Source organism: Dryobates pubescens, chromosome 9, assembly GCF_014839835.1.
Source record: "Dryobates pubescens isolate bDryPub1 chromosome 9, bDryPub1.pri, whole genome shotgun sequence".
Classification (NCBI taxonomy): domain Eukaryota; kingdom Metazoa; phylum Chordata; class Aves; order Piciformes; family Picidae; genus Dryobates; species Dryobates pubescens.
Genome location: NC_071620.1, coordinates 39,955,403 through 39,979,191, shown reverse-complemented (window position 1 = coordinate 39,979,191; position 23,789 = coordinate 39,955,403).

The following is a 23,789-nucleotide window of genomic DNA, read 5'->3' as shown; positions in this document are numbered from 1 at the left end:
TAAAAACCTCCAGGGATGGGGCTCCTACCACCTCCCTGGGCGACCTGTTCTAATCTATCACCACCCTCATGGAGAAGAATTTCTTCCTAACATCCAAGCTGAATCTACCCATTTCTGGTTTTGTTCCATTCCCCCTAGTACTATCACTCCCTGACACCCTAAGAAGTCCCTCCCTAGCTTTTCTGTAGCTCCCTTCAGATACTGGAAGGCAACAATTTGTTCTCCTTGGAGTCTTCTCTTCTCCAGACTGAATAGCCCCAACTCCCTCAGTCTGTCCCCATAGGAGAGGTGCTCCAGTCCTCCTATCATCCTTGTAGCCTTTCTCTGGACACATTCCAGCATGTCCATATCTATCTGAACTGCACCCAGTACTCCAGGTGGGGTCTCAGCAGAATCAAGTAGAGGGAGAGAATCACCTCCCTCGCCCTGCTGGCTACGCTTCTGATGCAGCCCAGGATGTGATTGGCTTTCTGGGCTGCAAGTGCACACTGGTGGCTCATGTTGAGCTTCTCATCCACCAGGATCCCCAAGTCCTTCTCTTGAGGGTTGCTCTCAAGCATCTTAGTAAACTCTTTATCTCAGCCTGAAGGGTTTCTTTTGGGGTTGTTTTCCTGCCCATCTGGGGCGGGGGGAGGGGGGAGCTTGCTCCTGAGAGCAGGTTGTGTGAAGCCAGGACACTGCTGGGCTGAAGAGGAGCCAATGGGTTTAGCTAGCAGATTTGAATTCTCCTACAGCTAAACAGGAATAGTACATGCCACAATGAACCCTGTGTGAGTGTGGAAGCAATATGAATATGAGATAGTAACTCTTTGTTCTACTGGTACAAGAGTATGAGTTCCAAAGAAAAGTAAAGAGAAGAGAGAGTTCTTCCAGAAGGAGAGCTGCACTGCTCTACCATGACCCTGAGTAGGGGAACTTCTCAAGAACTGATTGTATTGGAGGCTGAAGTAAGCAAAACTGGGAATAAGTGGGAAAAGCACTGATGGAGAATCATAGCACTTCAACATCATTCCCAGAGTCTTAATCAAAATGAAGAAGGAAAACAAAAACATTCAGAACTCAGTATTCAATTCAGAACTCAACACAGTTTCTAAAGGAGATTCTTGCAAGAATGGCACCAAATCATAATCAGTCACCATTTAGTGTCAGTGTGTCACTGCATATCACCAAGTCTATGGAAGCAGTGAATATAACAATCCCTGCTCTGAACAGCAGTCTCTGAATGATGATCTCTGCAGGCTCTTTGAACTCTTACTTCTCCATCTCTTATCAAGCACCTCTCCCTTTTAACTAATTTCTTTATTTGGAGCAATGTAAATGTAGAAACAATTTTCAATACAGAAGTGTAAGTGTCCTATTTTCTAATGCTTTCATGATTAAATGAATAAACCATCTCAGTTCAAGCACCTCTCTGGTTTCCAGTTTCACACAAGCATTTGATATCCAGATCATGTATCTCTATTTTTTCTATTTCATTTCATTAATCTGGATTACTGGAAATAGTAGTTGAAAATTTGGTTATAAATCATTTTTACACTCCTGGACAACCTGTGTTTTCATTTTCTCAGTGTTCTGTAGTCCCCAGTGCTGATCAGGAATGCTCATAAGGTAAATGACCAGGCACTGCTGTGGCATTAAGACAGAAAACAACTTTGCTTGAGAAGGCTAAAAAGAGGAAAAAAATATTCTTGGTAGAATCATAGAATCAATAAGGTTGGAAAAGACCTCAAAGATCATCAAGTCCAACCTGTCACCCAACACCTCATGACTACTAAATCATGGCACCGAGTGCCACGTCTAAGAGGACACCGTCTCAAGCTGTGCCAGGGGAAGTTTAGGCTTGAGGTGAGGAGAAAGTTCTTCACTGAGAGAGTCATTTGCCATTGGAATGTGCTGCCCAGGGAGGTGGTGGAGTCACCGTCCCTGGAGGTCTTTCAAGAGGGGATTGGACTTGGCACTTGGTGCCATGGTTTAATCATGAGGTCTGTGGTGACAGGTTGGACTTGATGATCTTGGAGGTCTCTTCCAACCTTGGTGATTCTGTGATTCTGTGATACTTTTTAATCTCACTTCCTTTCACTTCCATGATGATCTCAAGTGGCTTTATCATTACAAAGTATTATTGTTTCCACAAACTGGCAGATTCCCTGAGATTCATTACAAGGTTCTGCTGTTGATAGCCTGTTTGTATAGAGAACATGGGTATAGGGTGTTATGTTAATATACAATTTCTTTCCCTTTCCCCTGCATTTTTTATCAAGAAAGGAATTGGATAGTTTATTTCTCCTTCCCCTCTGGAATGATTTGCTGGCACTTCAGGATGAATTCCACACACAGCTTGTCAAAGAGTCATTTGGTTGGCTACAGTTCATCCATGTAAATTGAATGCTTCAAAGATTTTTCTCACTTTGACCTGTGTCTCAAAATCCCTGCAGGAAACTGCATCATACAAAAAAGCAGAGTGATCAGGGTGAATAACCTGGAACTATCCAAGGAGCAGAAAGGCTCAGAACTAATGTCTTGTTGCTATTTGCTCACCTATACCTGGTAGCTCACATGTGGACTCACTCCAGAGGTAGCACCTTTCTGCCAATTTTAATGTAAGAAACAGGCCCTAAAACCCCTCAGACTAAAACTTAAGATCAGATTGATGTTGTATATATGCCACCTCCACCAGAATCGACCAGTACCCCCAGGTCCCTCTCTACCTGGCTGCTCTCCAGCCACTCTGACCCCAGCCTGTAGTACTGCATGGGATGTTCTGCAGTGTTTCACTGGGCCATTTTCATAGAAGTTAATTTATTTGCATACAGTGAAAAGCAGTTCCAGTATCAATGGGCTTGATTTGCAGCACTGCTTCTCTAAACCTCATGTCATTTCACTACAGCTTGCTGTTACATGTGACATGCTTCCGTTAGCACAGAGCTGCTGGCATAGAATTTGAGATTCAGTAATCTACAGTGAAAATGTGATTTTTAAAAAACTGACATAGTTTTAAAAAGCTTTGAAAAGGTAACTTTTTGTTGTAGGTTAAGGGAAATCAAGAGTTACTTGGTATAAGGTGGGGAGATTCAGGCTGGACGTGAGGAAGAACTTCTTCACGGTGAGAGTGGTGAAGCCCTGGAATGGGTTGTCCAGGGAGGTGGTTGAGGCCCCGTCCCTGGAGGTGTTTAAGCCCAGGCTGGATGAGGCTCTGGCCAGCCTGATGTAGTGTGAGGTGTCCCTGCCCATGGCAGAGGGGTTGGAACTAGATGATCCTTGTGGTCCCTTCCAACCCTGACTGATTCTATGATTCTAAAACCACAAAGAAAAGTGCTCCAGACACTAGAGAGTCCGAGGGGCACAGGTAGCTCATCCCAAAATACTGTAATCTGTTACTCTGTTGTGTGTTTTGCTGTATCTCTCTATTTAAGGGAGTGTACAGCCAAACCTCTCTCTCTTCTCTCCATCCTGGGACGTGTTATCTTTATGGTTTGTTGGGGAGAGATTTTCTCCTAGCCTTGGCTGGCAGCAAATTTCCAGCTACACCGTAGGGCCTATTTAAGCCTGAGTTAGTCTTGGGTCTAATGGGGGTCAGCTTGGCTACTCTTGGGCCTGCTGAGGCTGAGTGGGGTGAAGGTTTTTGGAAGGCTCTGGAAGGTTCTGGCTGGGTAGGCACAGGTGAAGACCTGAGCCTGATTTGTGAATGTCTTTCTTTTAACTGGATACATTTTGTATATATTTGGAAATAGAATTTCCATTTAAACTTCCAGTCCAGTATGGAGAATTTTTACTTTACTCCTTGGGAAGGGGTAAAATATCTTTTCTGTCCTTTTTCCCTGGCCAGTTCATGGCTCAAAACTAGGACACCTGCCTAGCTATATAATCAGCACAGTATGTAAGACTATCCATAAAAATATTTGGGTCCTAGGGAACTGTACAGTCCTGTATTTCCCCTGCTAAGAAGGAGCAGCTCTGTCAGAGGATAGGGGGCAGGAGGAAATGTTTTGCTTCATTTGTTACTGTTCTTTTCCTCTTTGCCGCCTTAAGGGAGGAAAGAACATGGGTGAGGCAAATAGAAGTGAGTGAGTGCTTTGAAGGTCATTTCTGTGCTGCTGGAAGAGTGCATTGGAATCTACAGTTCTTTGGTGTTTTCTCACATGGTCACGCTGAATTTGTTTAACAAACTCTAGAAAGACACTGCAGAGCTAGGTCTTTTCCTGCCCACTGAGATTTCTTTTCCCAGCTGGCAAATTCTTCTTCCTGACTTCTATAATCTTTGTTGTCCTAAAGGACTACGACTGTCTTATTTGTTCAAAGGCTTCTATATTATCTTCACTGTAGCTAAGGCTTGAACCATTAATTGCAATCTCTTTAGAGCACTGCAAAAAAATAAATACATGGATCGAAACAACAAAGTCACAATGACACTAGCTTTGAGGTTGTAGACTTGGACAAACCAAATAATTCAGATTGTTTCATCTGAAATTGTAGCTTTCCCTCCTGAGTGCATGAAAATTAATATCTTCCCCTGTGGGTAAATCCTATTTGCGTGGCTTGGGAGCTGCTCCCAAAATCAGTGGCGTGATTGTATGTGCATGGGTGAAAGCTGATAACTTCCAGCAGTTTGTTCAGGGGATTCTTTAGAGGAATAAAAGTCCTTCTCACATAAACTGGGTGCTTTCAGATACTATTTCAACATTTTAATCTAAATATATAATTTTTTTTTCCACAAGAAGCAATTAAAGCCTTCTTTGTCTCTTTTTTAAGCTTGGAGTTGTATTAAATATCTTTTTTTGTTGGGTTTTCTTTTTCTACTCAAAAGTGACTATTGAGTTAAGTATAATTCCATTGTTTGGCTGAAGCTTACAGAATTCTGCCAGGGATACATTTCTCAGTATTTTGGATTTTGTAGTTCTAGCCAACTGGAAACCTGTATGACAGGTTCTGTCAAGAAGTATTCATAGTTGTCACAGTACAACTAGGTGAAAATCAACTGACTTCAAAGAAATCTATTCATTTATAACTGTTATGAGAACATAAAAAATCAAGTCATTTATAAAATTGCAAAAAAGAAAGACCATAATGGTTTCTGTGCACTTCCTCTCTTCCTTTCTTTCTTACTCTCCCTTTCCCATTTCCTTCATACAGAGCCAGGTAATTACTCCAGATAGTGAATTTTCTGACAGGGAAACAGGTTTTTGTTCTGTGTTTGTATCCATGTCTTGTACAATGCCGAGCTTATGATGAGGACTACCAAATACCACTGAGATACAACCAAGAAAGTAATTCCATCCTATGAAATTATGAAGCCTGGTTCCTTAAATATTCATGTCCTGTGGCTAGATTCACTGTTGTGTATAATATAGTGAACTTTTACTGACATTTTCCCCTGGTATGGGCCTTTATAATAGTTTTCTCTTGTGCTAGTCTCTGATTTTTAAAAAGACTTGAGCTCATCCTTCTTTCCTTCAGTGGAGACTTTAATAAAGTCTCTTTATATACAGTTTCCACTTTTTATGGTGCTTACCTGATCTTCCCATTGCTGATACCTGTCTAAGACATCATCAAAACTGAGCAACAAGCTCCAAGGATTTCAGGGAGAAACTGACAGAAAGAAGTGTTATTTCCTTGGGAAACCAGCTACAGGCATGGGAAAAGAATGATATGAAAACTATCCTTCTTCTTAGGCTTACAAAGCAGTGGGATAGAGTTTGAATTTCTCCTTGTCATCAGGAAAGTAAACTCAATTTAAGTAAGAAGAGGCAATATTCATCTAGATCCCCCTTCATTGGATAGTAGCCAAGCCTAGGACACAGATGGTAAACAAGGCTCACAATTTTGAACCAAACCAAGCCTCTTCTTTTGCTAACATGATTTCTTATCATGAGATTCTCTGGTTCCTGTCCTGCTAAAATGCAGCTCCTGAAACCCATGGAGGTAGAGGAAAGGAATATAGTGTGACATGCATACAGGATTCCCCCCTTGTCTGGCCTTTGGTGAGCCCTGCCAATTCCATTTGACCTCAGTACCAGTTGCCCCTTCAGGGACTATACAGACCACCCTCTATATTCACTATCCATTAGCCTAATGTTTCAGTTCCCCTGTCACAATGTTGATCGCTGACATTTCTTATGCCTCACATATGCCTCACTGTTTCACAGGTGATGAACTCAGGCTTGAGGAGACTTGAAGCTAACTGAGTTATTTCATTGGGACTCAGGTGTATGAATACCTTTGAGATGCTGGCTTTACACATCTAATTTAAGCCACTTCCTGGTAAACTATCCTCTCTATCATTACTCAGGGTTTGAGGTAAAATTATGTTGTCAGTTTTCCCTGTCAGTTCACTTTATTCAGAAATGCCAAACCAAATCTAACACCTGCTTTTGCCTCTCTCATTTCTCTGCTCTGTGCAACTCTGCTATTATCCCCTTTGTTCTGTACAGCCATTCAGGCTGAGTTTCTTCCCTCCTTTTGTACAATATGTCATCTACAGTCTGTAATTGTTTATCCTACCATTTCATACACCACAAGCTTTTACACACAGTGAAATGTTTGTTCTGGATATAAAAGAAACTGTAAAAAGAAGTGTAAAAGCTTGTTATGAATGACAGTAGAAGGAGTGAAAGACATATGGATTTTATGTCTCTGGGTGATTATGGAAAGATAAAAGGACAGTGTCTTACTTCTCTGTAGAGATTAATTGGAAAAATGTTGTGTCAATTTGAGGCTAAGTGCCTCAAACTGGACACAGTAAAAGTTGATCACAGTAAAAGTTGCATTACTCTGGGACTTCTGATAATACTGCAAGAAATGTCTATGCACAACACAGAGAGGATTGCATTTTAGAGGACACATAAAGGAAATCACCTCCAAGAAACAATTTAACTCAGACAGGAACTTTTCCTTGTCTGTGCAATGCTCATTAAGAAAAACAGATTTCTACTAATTTTTCAATCTTAGGTGTTCCTAAGTCAGCTATTGATACTGTGAATTGATATAAATGCTAGTAACTTTGCTGGCATTCAACTCATTTCTTGAATGGGTTTTAATTTGAAATGTAGTTGTAAGAATGCATCTTGAACTGGAAAGAACTATATTCTGTATAGATCTCTCCAAGGTACTTTCTTATTATTTTTTTTCTCCTTAAGAGGCCAGAAGGAACCAACAATTTTAAAGTAATAAGACTTTGTCCCACTTCTATTTTGAAAGAAACACTAAAGTGTTTTCTTAGAGATGTCGAATTCATCCTAGCTGAACTACTGGTGGTTTGGTTGTACCATGTGGGTCTAATTGTGGTATGATTTGTTCCATATGTTAGTTGCTTTTCCCCGCTTAAGATAGGTAAAGCCTTTCTCTCTACTGTTAGACCCTTTCAATATCATGTTACTCACTTCTCACTCGAAGAGTATTGGAACACCATTCTGTGTTACTTCCACTAATTGAAGTGCCTCAATGAAACAATTTTGAAAGTTTAATTTTCAGGAGTTGAAGATTTGTTAATTTTTATCATTTGTCACTAATTGATTTACAACAAAACCAAAAAAAGGCAAATCTTGGCACATGCAGCATCTAATAACTAATTTTATATCATATATGAGCAGACTTTTTAATAAGCATTCTCTGGTTTGCTTTGTTTCCTAGAACACACTTGTTGCTTTCCAAGTATTTTGGAAGAGTTATCAAAATCCATTCTTGTTTTCCCAGACTTCAGCCTGAAAAAAACAGCAACTTGCACCACTCACAGAATTATTACATCACATGAAAGGCTCAAGCTCTGTCAGGTGAGTTTTAAGCTGGATGTTAGGAAGAAATTCTTCATAGAGAGAGTGATTGCCCATTGGAATGGACTGCCTGGGGAGGTGGTGGAGTTGCCATCCTTGGAGGTGTTTAGGAGGAGACTTGATGGAGTGTTTGGTGCCATGGTTTACTTGATTAGGTGGTATTGGATGATAGGTTGGACATGATGATCTTGAAGGTCTCTTCCAACCTGGTTTATTCCATTCTATTCTATTCTATTCTATTCTATTCTAAAGATAAGTGAGTTTAAAATTGATATACCACAGGCAGAGATATAATTCAAGAAACACTTTCATAACATTAGCTTATATGCATTGCAAGGGGGGATAAAGCAAAGTGTGAATTTTAATAATTCACTAATGAAACGTGGTATATCATTGAAGTAGTTACAGAAAAGTTAATAGTAGGGGAGCAGCTCTTAGGAAGATTTTGAAAAGGCTTCCCACCTTCAGAAAAAGCTGTTCTCACTGGAGTAAATAGCTCAGGCTTTTCACTCCTAATTTGGTTTCTGAATGATACACAGATCCACAGCAGGGCTGAAGAAAATGAAATTTTTTTTAAAAAGGCTATGTGCTTGATTTTTCTGTCTGAAATGAGTCTGCAAGAGTAAATAGGAAGCAAGAAATTGAAGAATCAAGCCATATCCTCTCAGAACTATTACTGGACAGGGTCTGAGGTTTGGACTTTTGGGTTGTTTTGTTGTGGTCTTTTTAGGAGCGATGTGGGAGGCTTGGTGAGGTTTATTGTTGAAATAGGAAGAAAAAGCCTGCACTATTTGTTTTGTTAAGAACCTCAGTAAGAGGAAAAAAAAATGTTTCCTCTATAGATTTCCAGTTAAGGTTATACTACATGAAGAACACACATTACTATTTCAGCTTCCCACAGGTGAGGAAAGAGATTCCCCAGGGACTCTAAGCCTCCTGTAGTTTCTGTTGTGACCAAACCACCTGAATAACACTACAAACACAATTTGTGGCTCAGGCTGTTTTCTTGCTCAGTGTAAGTTTTCTTCCCAGAAGGGAGCATATTTATATTTATATGTTGTGAGAACCTACAACAAAGAGCTGGAGCTTAAATGCGGTTTCACAGGTTGCAATCATTGCCCTACACAAGAAGATGCAAAGTGCTGTGATTTTGAATTGATAGCCCTCTACATCATTTAAAGGGAGTGTAAATTGGGCAGTGCTGCCCAGATGTAAAGCAAGGGAGAGACACATCTGTATTCCCCTTACATAGCCTCTTGAGCAGTGAACTACCTTCCTGCCTTTTTACGATTTATACTTCTATAAACTTGAACTAATTTAGAAGGTCATTTTATAGTTACATATAAATGCTCTGTAAATTAAAAGTCTGTAGGCTAATAAAAGAATTTATGGCAACTGTTTGAACTTTTTGCCACATTACAGCAAACACACACTTTGTTAAGGACTTTTTCCTGCCTCACTGAACTTTGCAAAATCTCCACCAGTTTACAGTCAAGACTGATTCTGACTCCAGCACTTTACTTGCTCAGGAGGATTAAATAATATGAAAATGTACCTATTTTAACTTGCTTTTCTTCTATTTTGTTCCATTCCCTCTGGTGATTTTTAATGCCAGCCATGAACAATGACACAAGCATAATTCACTTTCATAAATTTGCATTTGCTTTTCTTGCATTGCTTTTAAGATTTCCTTGCCCATTGTTTCTAAGACATCTCATTAGACTTTGCCTCTGTGTCAACTTTCATTTCATCAAGGTGATAAGGCAAAATTACCTTCTGTGCAGCTAATCACAGGGGGGGGAAAAGAGAGGCAACATCTGTCTGGACACACCTTTTTCTCACTTTTCACAGAATCACAGAATGCTAGGGGTTGGAGGGGACCTCAAAAGCTCATCCAATCCAACCCCCCTGCCAGAGCAGGACAACCTAGACCAGATCACACTGGAATGCACTCAGGTAGGTTTTAAATAGCTCCAATGAGGAAGACACCAAAATCCCCCTGGGCAACCTGTTCCAGTGTTCTGTCACCCTCACAGTGAAAAAAATTATCCTCGTGTTTCCATGGAACTTCCTATGCCTCAACTTCCACCCATTACCCCTTGTGCTGTCATTGGGCATCACGGAGCAGAGCCTGACTCCAGCCTCTTGGCACTCACCATTTGCATATTTATAACCATGAATGAGGTCACCCCTTAGTCTCCTCCTCTCCAAACTTGTACAAGCTACTGTCTGCATTATGCAAATAATATGTATTTTAGTTGAGTCACTGGACAGTCCTGCAACAGCTTGATGCTATTTTATTATTTATCTAATAATTTGAAACTTTTGTTTTTAGTTGTTTTCATTGCAATCAGAAAAGGCAGCAACAAGATCAGTTCTGATGAAGTTCCTTGTCAGTAATGCTTATTATTTCATATATAGCTAATTTCCTAAGAAGATCTTTAAGCAGCATAAAAGGGAATAGTAGGATATCCAGAGCTCTATGGAGAAAGAAGCCCAAAAATAGCAAAAAGTAGCCCATAGAGTTTATATTTCTTGCTGAGTGTCTTCAGGCTCAGTTAGGTGCTTTGTCTGTTTCTAAAGAGAAATCAGGAAGCTGTGGATACGATGTATGTGAGTGAAATTTGAGACGTGGAAGCCTGAATGTCGTTAAGCTGCTTTTATTGCTGCATTGCTTGTATTGTATAGATGTTCTACATGAGATTTAAAACCCATGTTTATTTTGGCTCCGTAAAGAAAGTGATTGTTGCTAGGCAGAAATAAAAACATTCCTGGTAAAAGCAAAGCCACAGAAGAGAGAGAGAGGAAAGTTGCAAGCAGAAGCAACAGAAGACGAAAAGAGAAGAAGAAGAACTATTTTTGCCCCTGCTCTATATTCCCATTAGCAATCCAATGAATTATATAGACCTTATCATTATTTTTCTTTTGTATGCAATGGTAATTCATTTTACTTTCAGTCTTTGCAGTCAGGGATTGGGCTAAAGTTTCCCCTTCAAACTGTACCAGACATGATTTGTGGATGCCTGGACTTTCAAACTCTAGAAAAAGTTCTCTTTTCTAGAAAGTGCTTGATGCTTTTCAGTGACTGATAACAGCTCCCTAGCTTGCAGAGAACTGCTAGAATTTTTCCTTCCCATAATTACATTTAAAAACCAAATAGCTTCCATTCACTCACATGTAATTTGGGATCTATTCTGCTTCCTGGTTTGGATTATATCTCAGTCTAGCATAGGTAGGAAGCATGGACAGTGGTATAATCACATCTTGAGCTGCACCGAGAGAAGCATAGCCAGCAGGGCAAGGGAGGTGATTCTCCCCCTCTACTCTGATCTGGTGAGACCCCACCTGTAGTACTGCATCCAATTCTGGAGCCCCTATTACAGTAAGGATCTGAAGGTGCAGGTATATGTCTAGAGAAGGGCCACAAGAATGAGCAGAGAGCTGGAGCTGCTCTCCTATGAGAACAGACTGAGGGATTTGGGGTTGTTCAGTCTAGAGAAGAGAAGACTCCAAGGAGACTTCATTGTGGCCTTCCAGTATCTGAAGGGGGATACAAGAAAGCTGGGGAGGGACTCTTTAGGGTGTCAGGGAGTGATAGGACTAGGGGGAATGGAGCAAAACTAGAAATGTGTAGATTCAGATTGGATGTTAGGAAGTTCTTCCCCATGAGGGTGGTGAGACACTGGAACAGGTTGCCCAGGGAGGTGGTAGAAGCCACATCCCTGGAGGTTTTTCTGAGCAACCTGATCTAGAGTGAGGTGTCCCTGCCCATGCAGGGAGGCTGGAACTAGATGATCCCTGAGGTCCCTTCCAACCCTCACAATTCTCTGATTTTTGTGGCTTCACCGAGTCAGAAATAACTAAAGTAGACAAAGGCAGGAAATTAGGATCATGCTAGGATGTTTAGAAACACTGCAGTAAAGTTTAATCTATATAAAAATACAGATTTGTATTGCCTCCAGATGTATTCATTTTGAAGATACAAATAGATGTGGCTGTTTGGTAAAACCTAAAGTACAGTTTGATACACTTTGTTGATTTAGTACCAGAGCTCTGTATTAATATAATTTCAGAAACCTTTTGTATATTCATCTACAGGATTTCCAGCATCTGTGCAGTCCTCCATGGGGTTTCCAGTAACACATCTGCAAAATGTCTGGATCAAAATTAATTGCCTTCCGTTCTATTTTATGCTTTCATTGACCTACTACTCCATCACAAAAGGCATTCTCAATGCTGATTATATTTGCCAAGTTCAATCACATTTGCTCAGCTATCAAATAAAGTTAAACTTATTTAGTGCCTGCCAAGTCTTTGGCCTGGGATTTTAAGTAAAAAATGTTTTACTATTGTGCACAGTCCTACATCTTCTGCACCTTGTGAACGTCCTAGATTGTGGAAAAGCCTCTCTCTCCTAATTTCTGAACATTTACTTTGTGTGCAGAGACTGCATCACTGCTGTCTAAGACAAGTAACTTCAAATCTAGGTAGCTCCCAGACTTTTTGTTTTCCTTGGAGTGTTTTGGGGTTGGGTTTTGTTGTTGTTGTTCTTTTTTCCCAAGGTTTTGTTTTGTTGGGTTTTTTTGAGATGTAGCTGAAATAATTCTCACTTCGCTAAAAAGGACCAAAAACCAGTGACAGCTCTTCAGAAATCGTAAGCCGTCTCGTCCCACATTCAGTGCTCCTTTTTTTTTTCTCCTTGCTCAGTCAATTACTAGCTACTTAGGAAGATGCATGGAAGAATAGACATTTTAAGCTTCCAGTGAAAGCATTTTTTAGCTGCTTTGTGTTTCTCCATTTTCCAGAAGTGACATGCAACTTCAGTGCTCATTAGTTCAAGTTCTTTTACAAGCTCCTGTTTATGCGGAAACTTGAGCTCAAAACAGTCAAACTCTGCAAAAAGTGAAAGAACTGACACTTGAAAATATCTGTGCAGTGACAAAACTGTGTAGTGAGGGAGATGAATAAATACAGAATGAAATAGCAACAATCTACATTGGAGTAGTAAATGCAAAGGTGCAGACTGATTCGTATTGACACGTTTCAAAATTAATCTCGGGAAAATTAAATAGAAGATGTAAAAGTTTAAGACAAATTATCATAGAATCAGTAAGGTTGGAAAAGACCTCAAAGATCATCAAGTCTAACCTGTCACCCAACACCTTATGACTACTAAACCATGGCACCAAGTGCCATGTCCAATCTCCTTTTGAACACCTCCAGGTATGGTGACTCCACCACCTCCCTGGGCAGCACATTCCAATGGCTAACAACTCTCTCTGGGAAGGACTTTCTCCTCACCTCAAGCCTAAACTTCCCATGGCACAGCTTGAGACTGTGTCCTCTTTTTCTGGTGCTGGTTGCCTGGGAGAAGAGACCAACCCCCTCCTGGCTACAACTTCTCTTCAGGTAGTTGAGAGCAGTAAGGTCTCCCCTGAGCCTCCTCTTCTCCAGGCTAAACAACCCCTGCTCCCTTGGCCTCTGCTCATAGAGCTTGTGCTCAAGGCCTCTCCCCAGCCTCATTGCCCTTCTCTGGACACGTTCAAGAGTCTCAATGTCCTTCTTAAACTGAGGGGCCCAGAACTGGACACAGTACTCAAGGTGTGGCCTAACCAGTGCTGAGTACAGGGGCAGAATGACCTCCCTGCTCCTGCTGGAATTAAGCACAACTTTGGTTGGTTGGGTGGGTGAGGGGTGTTTTTTTGGTTTGGGGTGGTTTGTTTTGTTTTCTGTAAAATGCCATGATGATCTATGGCTTGGGCCAATGTGGGGAATAAAAGTATGCTATGTTAAACTTACTTGTTGGCCAAGATCTGAGTCCTAGCTCTTGCCTGAGCAAGTATCTTGAACCACTATTCTTCCTATACTCAGATTAGGGGACAGCAGGCACATAGTCATTGCAAGTCACAAAGGCAATTCATGACACTGCCTGCTGATACACTGGGGCCTGTCACTCTTGATTGGAGATCAGAGATTGGAGCCAATCACCACTAGCATATGTCTCTGCTGGCAAGCAGTGCGTCCCATCCAGAAGGCACTAGATGCTGGTGCCCTTCACCTATCTCCCAGAAGAGCCTGGCAGTGTGTGAGCTTTCTGTCTGAGCTCCCCTGTAAGTGTGCAGATGGTACTTTTGGGTACAGTGTGGGGAACTTTCACATTCTTCAGCCTTTATCTCAGCTTCCCATCTGAGACTTGCCTTGCAGAGTGTGTGCTTCTTGTCTGAGCTCCCCTGCAAGTGTGCAGATGGTACTTTTGGGTACAGTGTTGGTAACTTTCACATAATTCAGCCCTCATTTCAGCTTCCCATCTGAGACTTGCCACCAGTCTCCGGCTTTGGTCAGGCCTCACCTCTGGTGTGGGGTCCATTCCCTGTGCAATCAGGTTACTTTCAGTTGGACAATAAGAATGGAAGTTAATTCTTTCAGCTAGCCCCTGCAACGGTGTGGTGCTTTATGATTTGCTTAGTAACAGAGTATTGTGTCTGATTTTGTGGGCTCTTCCCATCTATTGTTTTGACTTAAAAATAAACACAAGGTAGCCTGCTTAGTCTGATGTTTCAACAACATGCAGAGGAAGTACTTAGAGTTTGTCTCTTGGTACTTGGGAATTAGCAACTAAATGCCTCATCTGTTAGCTGCCAGGGTTTCTTTGTGGTTCATGATCCATTGTGCCAGAAGGGAGGTTTAGATTGGGTATTAGGAAAAATTTCTCTACTGAAAGTGTGATCAGGCATTGGAATAGATTGCCCAGGGAGGTGGTGAAATCACTGTCCCTGGAGGTGCTCAAGAAACATATGGGCATGACACCTGGGGACATGTTTTGATGGCCATGGTGGTGTTAGGTTGACAGTTGGATTCAATGATGTTAGAGGTCTTTACCAACCAAAACAATTCTATGGTTCTATGATGAATTTAGGAATGAAATTAGGTTTTCCCAAGTCACCTTTGATATATTTCTCCTACAATATTTTCATGCCTGGTGAAGAGGGTTCACATCAAGGCCAGGAGGTGATTTTTTTCTATTTGAATAGCCCTGCATATAAGATCAGTCACAATCAAAACACAAGTTTGGCAATGCTAACATAGAGGAACTGGGAGAGAAGAACAAGAAGGATGGGGAGAGACTGTTTACAAAGGCCTGCAGTGATGGGATGAAGGGTGATGGCTTCAAATAGAGAAGGGCAGATTTAGATTGGATATGAGGAAGAAGTTCTTCACTATGAGGGTGGTAGAACACTGGAACAGGTTGCCAAGGGAGGTGGTTGAGGCCCCTTCCATGGAGATATTCAAAGTGAGGCTCAACGAGCCCCTGGCCAGCATGATCTAGTTGAAGATATCCCTACTGACTGCAGGTAGGTTGGACTGGATGACCTATGAAGGTCGCTTCCAGCCTGGACCATTTTGTGAGCCTTTGATCTATCTGCCTTTAAAATGCTTCTTTCAAAATGTACTTCAGGAATGTAGTTTTCATTTTCAGTACAAGACTGTTGGGCATATCTTCTTTCTCCTGTTACTCTGTGCAATCCAGTATTCAACTTGTGATAACAGCTTGTCAATCCCAATAAATTTAACACAGAGCACTTTTAACCCACTTAAAGACATAGTCCTTGCAGCTATCCAATTTATAATTATGACCTAATAACAAGAAAGTTGATATATATCCTGTATTTCTGTAGTAATTAAACAATGGGTGTTAATCTGACAAGAGTGCTTAGCACTCTTGAAAGGCTGTAATGGCCAGCACTTCAAATTCTCCTTGAAAGAAGGCAGGACTTTGTATCAGCACAACCAAGCAGGATGTGCAGAAGCCCCTTCTGATTATCTGTGGCAGTGATAGCCATTGCATCATGCAGCAGATGTAAAGAAGAAACTGTTTGCAACACATCAAGTGTTCTTGGGATTAGAAAAGTAAGTAGGTGGAAAAGCAATTTATTTATTTATTAAGTCATGTATGCCTTCAACTACCATCCTCTCCTCAGAAGCAACATACATTTTAAAGAAGAGGAATTTAATCTCCCCAAGCTCAAATTTGTACTCTAAGTAAAGGTCAAAATGAGTAATTTTAAATAGTTTCTAAGGCTGCTTTTCCCATGTTCTGAAAACCAATAAATGTATCACCACCACCACCACCAAAAAAAAAAGAAGAGATAAACCCTTTCCACAAATTGTTTCAATTAACTGACATTTTCTAGGAAAAATAGCTTAGTGAGAATTCTGCCCTTGACATGAATGTTAATTGACAAGCCAGCTGTCTGATTTCTCATTTTCCTTTCCCTCACAACTTTGGATTTCTGTTTTAAACATATGGCTGAGGTTTTGAAGTCCTGTTCCTTTTCTTTTTTCCAAGAGTATGAAACTTGAACGTTATCAATATAGCATGTTGCTTTGATCTTTTACTAGTGTGTGAGAATATTTCCAGCTCAAACTCATTTTCCTGTTCCCCTCCTGATGCTACTTTTTTTTTCCTTTCTTTTTCTTTTTTTTTCCCCTTTAAAGCTCCTTTTCAAGGAATCATGAGGGGGTAATTTCAATTAAAATAAATAACAAAACAAAACAAAATCTCTGATTGCTGCCTGCTAAACCATGGCTTCAAGTGCCACATCAAATCCCTCTTTGAACACCTCCAGGGACAGTGACTCCACCACCTCCCTGGGCAGCCCATTCCAATGGCTAACAACTCTCTCTGTGAAGAACTTTCTCCTCACCTCCAGCCTAAACTTCCCCTGGCACAGCTTGAGACTGTGTCCTAGTCATGAGGTGTTGGGTGACAGGTTGGACTTGATGATCTTTGAGGTCAATTTTCTGTACTTTTAAATAAGTTGGGATTTAGGAGGTCTTTTCCAACCTTATTGATTCCATGATTCTATGTGGCAAGTGTGTCTGGCTGGCTAAGCAATTAAAAGGCAATTTAAAGCTGGTGGGGGTTTTATCATCTATTGGACTTTAAATGCCAGGATTTTTGGAGATGAAGTTCTGATTTTCAAATGCAGATGATTACAGAATAAATGATGCAAGGATCCAGTGGGGTAGTAATAAATATTAAATAATGAAAACCAATTTCACTTAACATCACTGAAATGGAAGTGGCTTCAAAACCCTAGCCCAAGTCCAAAATGAAATAAGCTATACCTGTGTCACTGCTGATTGACATTTGGCTGGCTTGCTCTTAAAACATCCAGTGATTGTTTGTGAGGAGTTCTCTGAGATACTGTCAAAACCCTTATTAAAGTCAAGATACATGATATAAGCAGAGTCCTCACTCTGGGAAGGAGCAATAAATTACAACCACAGGTTGGGAGGCCTGTGGAGAAATACCTGGGAGTCCTGATGGACAGCAAGTTATCCACGAATCATCAAAGTGCCCTTCTGGCCAGGAAGGCCAATGGGATCCTAGGTGCATTAAGAAGAGGGTGTCCAGTAGATTGAGGGAGGTTCTCTTCCCCCTCTACTCTGCCCTGGTTAGACCTCTCCTGGAAAACTGCATCCAGTTTTGGGTTCCCCAGTTGAGGACCCAGGGCAGAGTAGAAGAGGAGAAGAACCTGCTGGACAAACTTGATCCACCCCATTTGCCCTTTAGAATTTTTTTTGCTGTTACAAGTCTCACATTTATGCCTGCAGAAAATGAACTAAATTTACCTTAGAAAAAGTACCACCTGGGTATTGCTGACTGAAAACTGCGAGTTGTGAACTATTACTATATTAAGGATTCCAACCAAAACAACAGCTGACCTTTTGGGCAACAGAAATGCAGTGTATAAGTTCTGTCACCCTCACAGTAAAGAAGTGTGTTCTCATGATGAAGTGGTACCTCCTGTGTTCCAGCTTGTACCTGTTGTTCCTTGTCCTATCACTGGGCACCACTGAAGAGAGCCTGGCACCTTCATCTTGACACTGACTCCTCAGATATTTATAGACATTAATAAGATCCACTCTCAGCCTTCTCTTCTCCAGACTAAACAACCCCACGTTGTCTCAGTCTTTCTTCATAGGAGAGATGTTCAAGTCCCACAGTCAATCTCCTTAGCTCTAGTACTTTAGAAATTAGTCATCCTCCTTACAGTCTCACAAATAAACAACAATAAGATGGCCTTGGGCTCATCTGTTCTGATTTTCTCACTACCTATTCATTGTGTAATTTTTCTGTATGTCATTAGTAACCTCAATCAATTTTTCCCTCCCTGTATGTCTGCTTATGCTGAACAAAGCACTCATGTTTCTCTGATTAGTAAGGGAGAAAGTAACTGAATCAGATTTCAAAGACTCTGGCTTTGTGAATATCATGCAGGACAAGCAGTTCCAAACACATTCCAGGGAACTGCTGTGTTTTTGTGTTTACTTCTCTTGTTACTTCCAATTTGTGTATGCTGCTTGAGTCTACTGGTGACTTTTTAAAAGCTTCATCTACCATCTTCATTCTGGTAGTGATGAAGATTAGTCAGTAGTCAGTCCCACTGTGAAAACTCACTTTTTCCCCATTTGCTGATTAAAATTGGAAGTTTTTAGATGCCAAGCTTTTCCAGCACATATTTAATGAATAAAGAACCCAACCAACCAAACAAAACACAAAAAACAAGCCCAAGTTGAATAAGGGAGTCAAAGAATCCAAAGAAAAGAAACAAAACAATTTCTTTTCAATCAAATAAGTAACTTTGGCTTGGCTCAGTTGTGATTATTTTGGCAGAGGCACATACAGAAGATTTACTTAAAGGAAAAGGACCTGGAAAAACCTAATTATATTTTCCTTTTGACCCTGTTCTTTATAAATGTTGAATGTTCTGTATTTGATCATAAAAACATGTGTTCCATCCCATTCCTGTCTGAAGCACTGCTCAATATGTACAAGTGTATGGAAAACCAGGAAGGTATAAGACAATAATTGATTTTTAATAGTCTTTTTTGTCATCTGGTATAAATAAGGTAAATTATCAGCAGATAGCTCTCTAATGTTAGTGTCATTGCAAATATAGTGTTAAATTGAGGATTTCCCCTACTTCATCCTCTCTTTCATTTAAATCTTGGTATAATAGCCAGTCATATCTGAAGAATGTGATGGCCTACAATATTTGAACAAAATATAAAGACATACTGTTCAACTACTGAAAGTAAATGAAATCATTTAAGTATGTTCAGCCTAATCACCTTCATTTTAAACAAGGACAGAAGGAAAAGAAGTAGAAACTACTCACCTTGTGGTTATGGATAGTGATCTGACAACCTAAGAAGTACAGATCTTCAGCAAGGTTAAGAAGTACAGATCTTCAGCAAGGTATGTAGGGGATAAATATGGATTTACCATCAGTCAAAGTATGAAATCAAAAGGACTCTGGATACTTTGATACATGCTAATTAGAGAAAAAATACAGAGTGTAATCTTGTCATCAAGTGCTGTAATTCTGTCAGATCTCACAAGTGAAGTGTAATTGGACCCTGATAGCACCAGGTGATCAGCACAAAGGAAAAAATAAGGTCAGGAGGAGTGGTTTTCATAGTGAGAATCTTTGTTTTAATCTGAGATTAATACTTCACCACTCTTGCACTCAGAAAGGCAAAAAATAATGCCATTTTACAATCAAGTCATAAAGAGCAGCCTGTTACCTCCTCTCCATAAATAAATTTGCTTTCTAAGAGTGTGTGTGTTTTGAAGAAAGTAAAAAGCCTTGGCTACTTGTAAGGCACATGGTTAGGTACTTTGGTATTCATAGGTATGCTCTGCACTGAAGCATGTGACTATCTCCAGAGAGGGAGACTTCACAACCCCCTGGGCAGCTTGTTCCAATGTTCTGTCACCTTTGCAGTGAAAAACTTTTTCCTCATGTTTCCATGGAACTTTCTATGCCTCCGCTTCCACCCATTGCCCCTTGTCCTCTCATTGGGCATCACCAAACAGAGCTTGGCTCCACCCTTTGCGTATTTACAAACATGAATGAGATTCCCCCCATAAGTCTCCTCTTCTCTAAGCTAAAGAGCCCTCAGCCCCCTCAGTCTCTCATTACGAAGAAGATGTTCCACTCCCTTCATCATTTGGGGGGCTCTGAGCTGGATCTCTTCCGTCCTATAAGCAAAATTCAGTTTATAGGTTTTATGATGATCTGGTTTTGCTGGAGCAAAATCCCAGGCCAGACACGGAAAACAGGCCATTAGCAGTTTAGGGGCAGCCAGGGCAGATGACCTGAGCTGTCTCACAGGTATATCCCATACCACAGACATCGTGTTCAGTATAAAGTGACAAGTGACCAGGAGATGGAGTTCCTCTTTCTCCTTTCCATCTTTGAGTGGGGGTTTGCTTACAAGCCTGTTCCTGACGACTGCTTTATGTTTGTTAGAGCCACTGTAGAAGGACCAGGCTGAGAATATGACTTTGTATCCTTTATATTGGCATTGGTATTAGTTTCTCTGTGTCCTTAAATCCATTTTCATTTCAACCCACATATCTCCTTTCCTTTTCCTGATTCCCCTTCTCTGGTGATCAGGTGATAGAGCAACTGGCTACAGTTGATGCACAGATGTGGGTTGAATGTAAGTATAACAGGACAAAATCAAATATTTCTTTTCTGTTTTAAATGTCCTGTGGTAAAAAAAACCAAAAAAGGAGTAAAAAGCAGTAGCAGCTTACTTTGTTGTCATTAAAATGAGCAAATATAATCCCAGAAGCAGTACATGGAACAGGAAGGTATAGCTTTTAAACAGCACGTTTTATGATTATCACATTTCTCATTGTTAGTGCCTTTAAGGATAAGCACAGATTAAAAGACTCTGCACACAGGCAAAAGCACTGAACACTGTAACATTTTAATGCAATTTAATATCATCTTATCTCTGCCCTTGGTCTCTAGAAATAAAAAAATGTGGTATCTTTTAAATCGTGCCCTTGTAATCTGCATTCAAACTAAATGATGGGTTCGGTGCACAAGACATTCTCTGCTTTATCCTGAAAGCACGTCGTTTTCATGTTAATTAGGTTGTCAGTGCATTTACTATGGAAAAGGAAAGAGGCTTTTTATAGGTTGTTTGTTTGTTTTTAAGCAGGCTTTCATTTCCTTAATCAGACAATATGCAACAATTAGAAGACTAGGAATGTGATGGTAATAAAAAACCAAATCTAAGAGAGAACCCCAAAAGGCAGGAAAAAAGGAAATGCCTAAATGATTAATAATGATTAGACTGAGGTAGTTTCTGTATTCTGCAAATATTTAGTGATTAGAGTGACATTAAAACATGATTCAAGTATCTGATATTCAAACTATGACCTCACAAACTTTGTATTCCAAGGCCATTGGATGTCACAGCTAAGTTCTTTTTCCAACCTACAGTGCTTCAGGAATATGCTCAGAGCAACCCCAGCCTGAACAATACTAAGAACCTTGGCATCCACATGGATTTTCAACATCTTTGTGATCTGAAAATAGGCACTTGGTGCCTACTTGGTTTGCCCAGGCAGCCAAGAGGGCCAATGGCATCCTGGCCTGCATCAGGAACAGTAGGGCCAGCAGGAGCAGGGAGGTCATTCTCCACCTGTATGTTAGGCCACACCTTGAGTACTGTGTCCAGTTCTGGGCCCCTCAGTTTAGGAAGGATCTTGACTTCTGGAGTGTGTCCAGAGAACAGCAATGAAGTTGGTGAGGGGTTTGGAACACAAGCCCTATGAGGAGAAGCTGAGGGAGCTGGGCTTGCTTAGCCTGGAGATGAGGAGGCTCAGGGGTGACCTTATTGCTGTCTACAACTACCTGAAAGGAGGCTGTAGACAGGCAGAGGTTGGTCTCTTCTCCTGGGCAGCCCGTACCAGAACAAGAGGACACAGCCTCAGGCTGTGCCAGGGGAGGTTTAGGCTGGATGTTAGGAAGAAGTTCTTCATAGAAAGAGTGATTGCCCATTGGAATGTGCTGCCCAGGAAGGTGGTGGAGTCACCATCATTGGAGGTGTTCAGGAGGAGACTTGATGGGGTGCTTGGTGCCATGGTTTGGTTGATTAGGTGGGTTGGATTGGTTGATAGTTTGGACACGATGATCTTGAAGGTCTCTTCCAACCTGGTCTATTCTATTCTATTCTATTCTATTCTATTCTATTTTCTTTTCTTTTCTTTTCTTTTCTTTTCTTTTCTTTTCTTTTCTTTTCTTTTCTTTTCTTTTCTTTTCTTTTCTTTTCTTTTCTTTTCTTTTCTTTTCTTTTCTTTTCTTTTCTTTTCTTTTCTTTTCTTTTCTTTTCTTTTCTTTTCTTTTCTTTTTTTCTTTTCTATAGTTTAGTAACCATGAGGTCTTGGGTGGCAGGTCTTGGACTTGATAATCTTTGAGGTCTTTTCCAACCTTGTTGATTCTATGATTCTATGATTTTCTGTAATGTTCTTCTTATAGAATCTTACTATGTAGAGGTCTGAAAAGTTTATCATTACTTCACAGATACATTTCCAATAATTTTAGGGAAAAAAAAAAAAGTCTGTAATTTATGATTGAAAAAAAGTTTTAGAATTGGTCAGAAGTGATGTAACTGCAACTAAAGAACTCTTGGCCAAATATTTTACCCTGCTGGTTTAGTTGATTAAGTGGTGTTGGATGATAGGTTGGATGCAATGATCTTGAAGGTCTCTTCCAGCCTGTTCTGTTCTGTTTTATTTTATTCTGTTCTGTTCTATTCTATTCTATTCTGTTCTATTCTGTCTATTCTGTGATAATAACACAGTACCTAATACTGCCTACATCTACACTGTTTGGATAAAAGATAAATTAAAACATAAAATATTCAAAAAAACATAAGTATTTTTCATTTTTATTGAGCACTGAAAATTTGAATGGGGGCAAACACTTCACAAAATGTTCTGATAATGGAAAGCCAGTCCTATAATTCATTGCATAGGCACAGTGCTGGTATTTATGAAGGAAAGAAATGTCACCTTTGATCTATTACCTGTAAATATAATTCTGGATCCTTTCCAGAAAGTTTATTGAAAAGCAGTTGGCCAGGGGCACTCAGGCTTGACTACTTTCACCTGAAAAATTAGAGCACACTCAATATTTTATTAAAATTATGTGGCTAGACAGAGAGCTTCCTTTTTTTGTTGTTGTTTGGTTGGTTGGTTTTTTCCCCCCTTTTCTCTTGACAAGGAGAATCAGCTCAGAAATGGAAATTATAGAATTGTTTCTGGTGGAAAAGATCTCTGAACTCGAGTCCAACCATTAAATAAATATTTCTTAGCCACACTATGCTTTTATTTTCATTGATCCAAGTGAAACTGAGTTTAGATAACTGCCACGAGGAGTGCTCACTCTACAATCAGTGTGAATCCCTGGAGTATGAATTCATAAAGGTGATTGAGCACTCTTCATGTTCTATAGTAATGTGCTAAGATACACTTTAAGTGGGAGTGCAGCTCTTCTAAAATAGATTCTTTGAATCAGTACAGTCAGTGCAGATGTAGTGGTGCACTGGGTATGTGCCTGAGTTTGAAAACCAACACTAATGACAAATGGATGAATAAATTCTGCAATTTTTGGACATATCCTGCCTTTCCTCTGCCCAGAAGAAAAGCGTAAATATCATAAATCCTCTGCATTGCATCCCACAGGGGAGTGTTGTGTAACAAGAGAGAGCAGGAGGTGGGTTGATGTCATGCATGCATGACATTAACAGGTTCACACAGTTAAAGAATTGAACAAAATAATTAAAACAAGGTTTGGATGAACATCTCACAACTAATACTGGAATATCATACAAGATTTTTTCAAATGGCCTCTTCCAACAAGGTAGAGGGTGTTGATTAACATCCATCTGAACAGAGAATCAGAATTGTTAGGGTCAGAAGGGACCATCCAGTTCCAACCCCATGCCATGGACAGGGTCACCTCACACTAGAGCAGGTCCTGGCCTTAAAAACCTCCAGGGATGAGGCTTCCACCACCTCCTTGGGCAACCTGTTCCAGTCTCTCACCAACCTTATGGTGAAGAAATTCTTCCTAACATCCAATCTGAATCTACCCACTTCTATTTTTTTTTCCATTCCCCCTAGTCCTATCATTACCTGACACCCTAAAA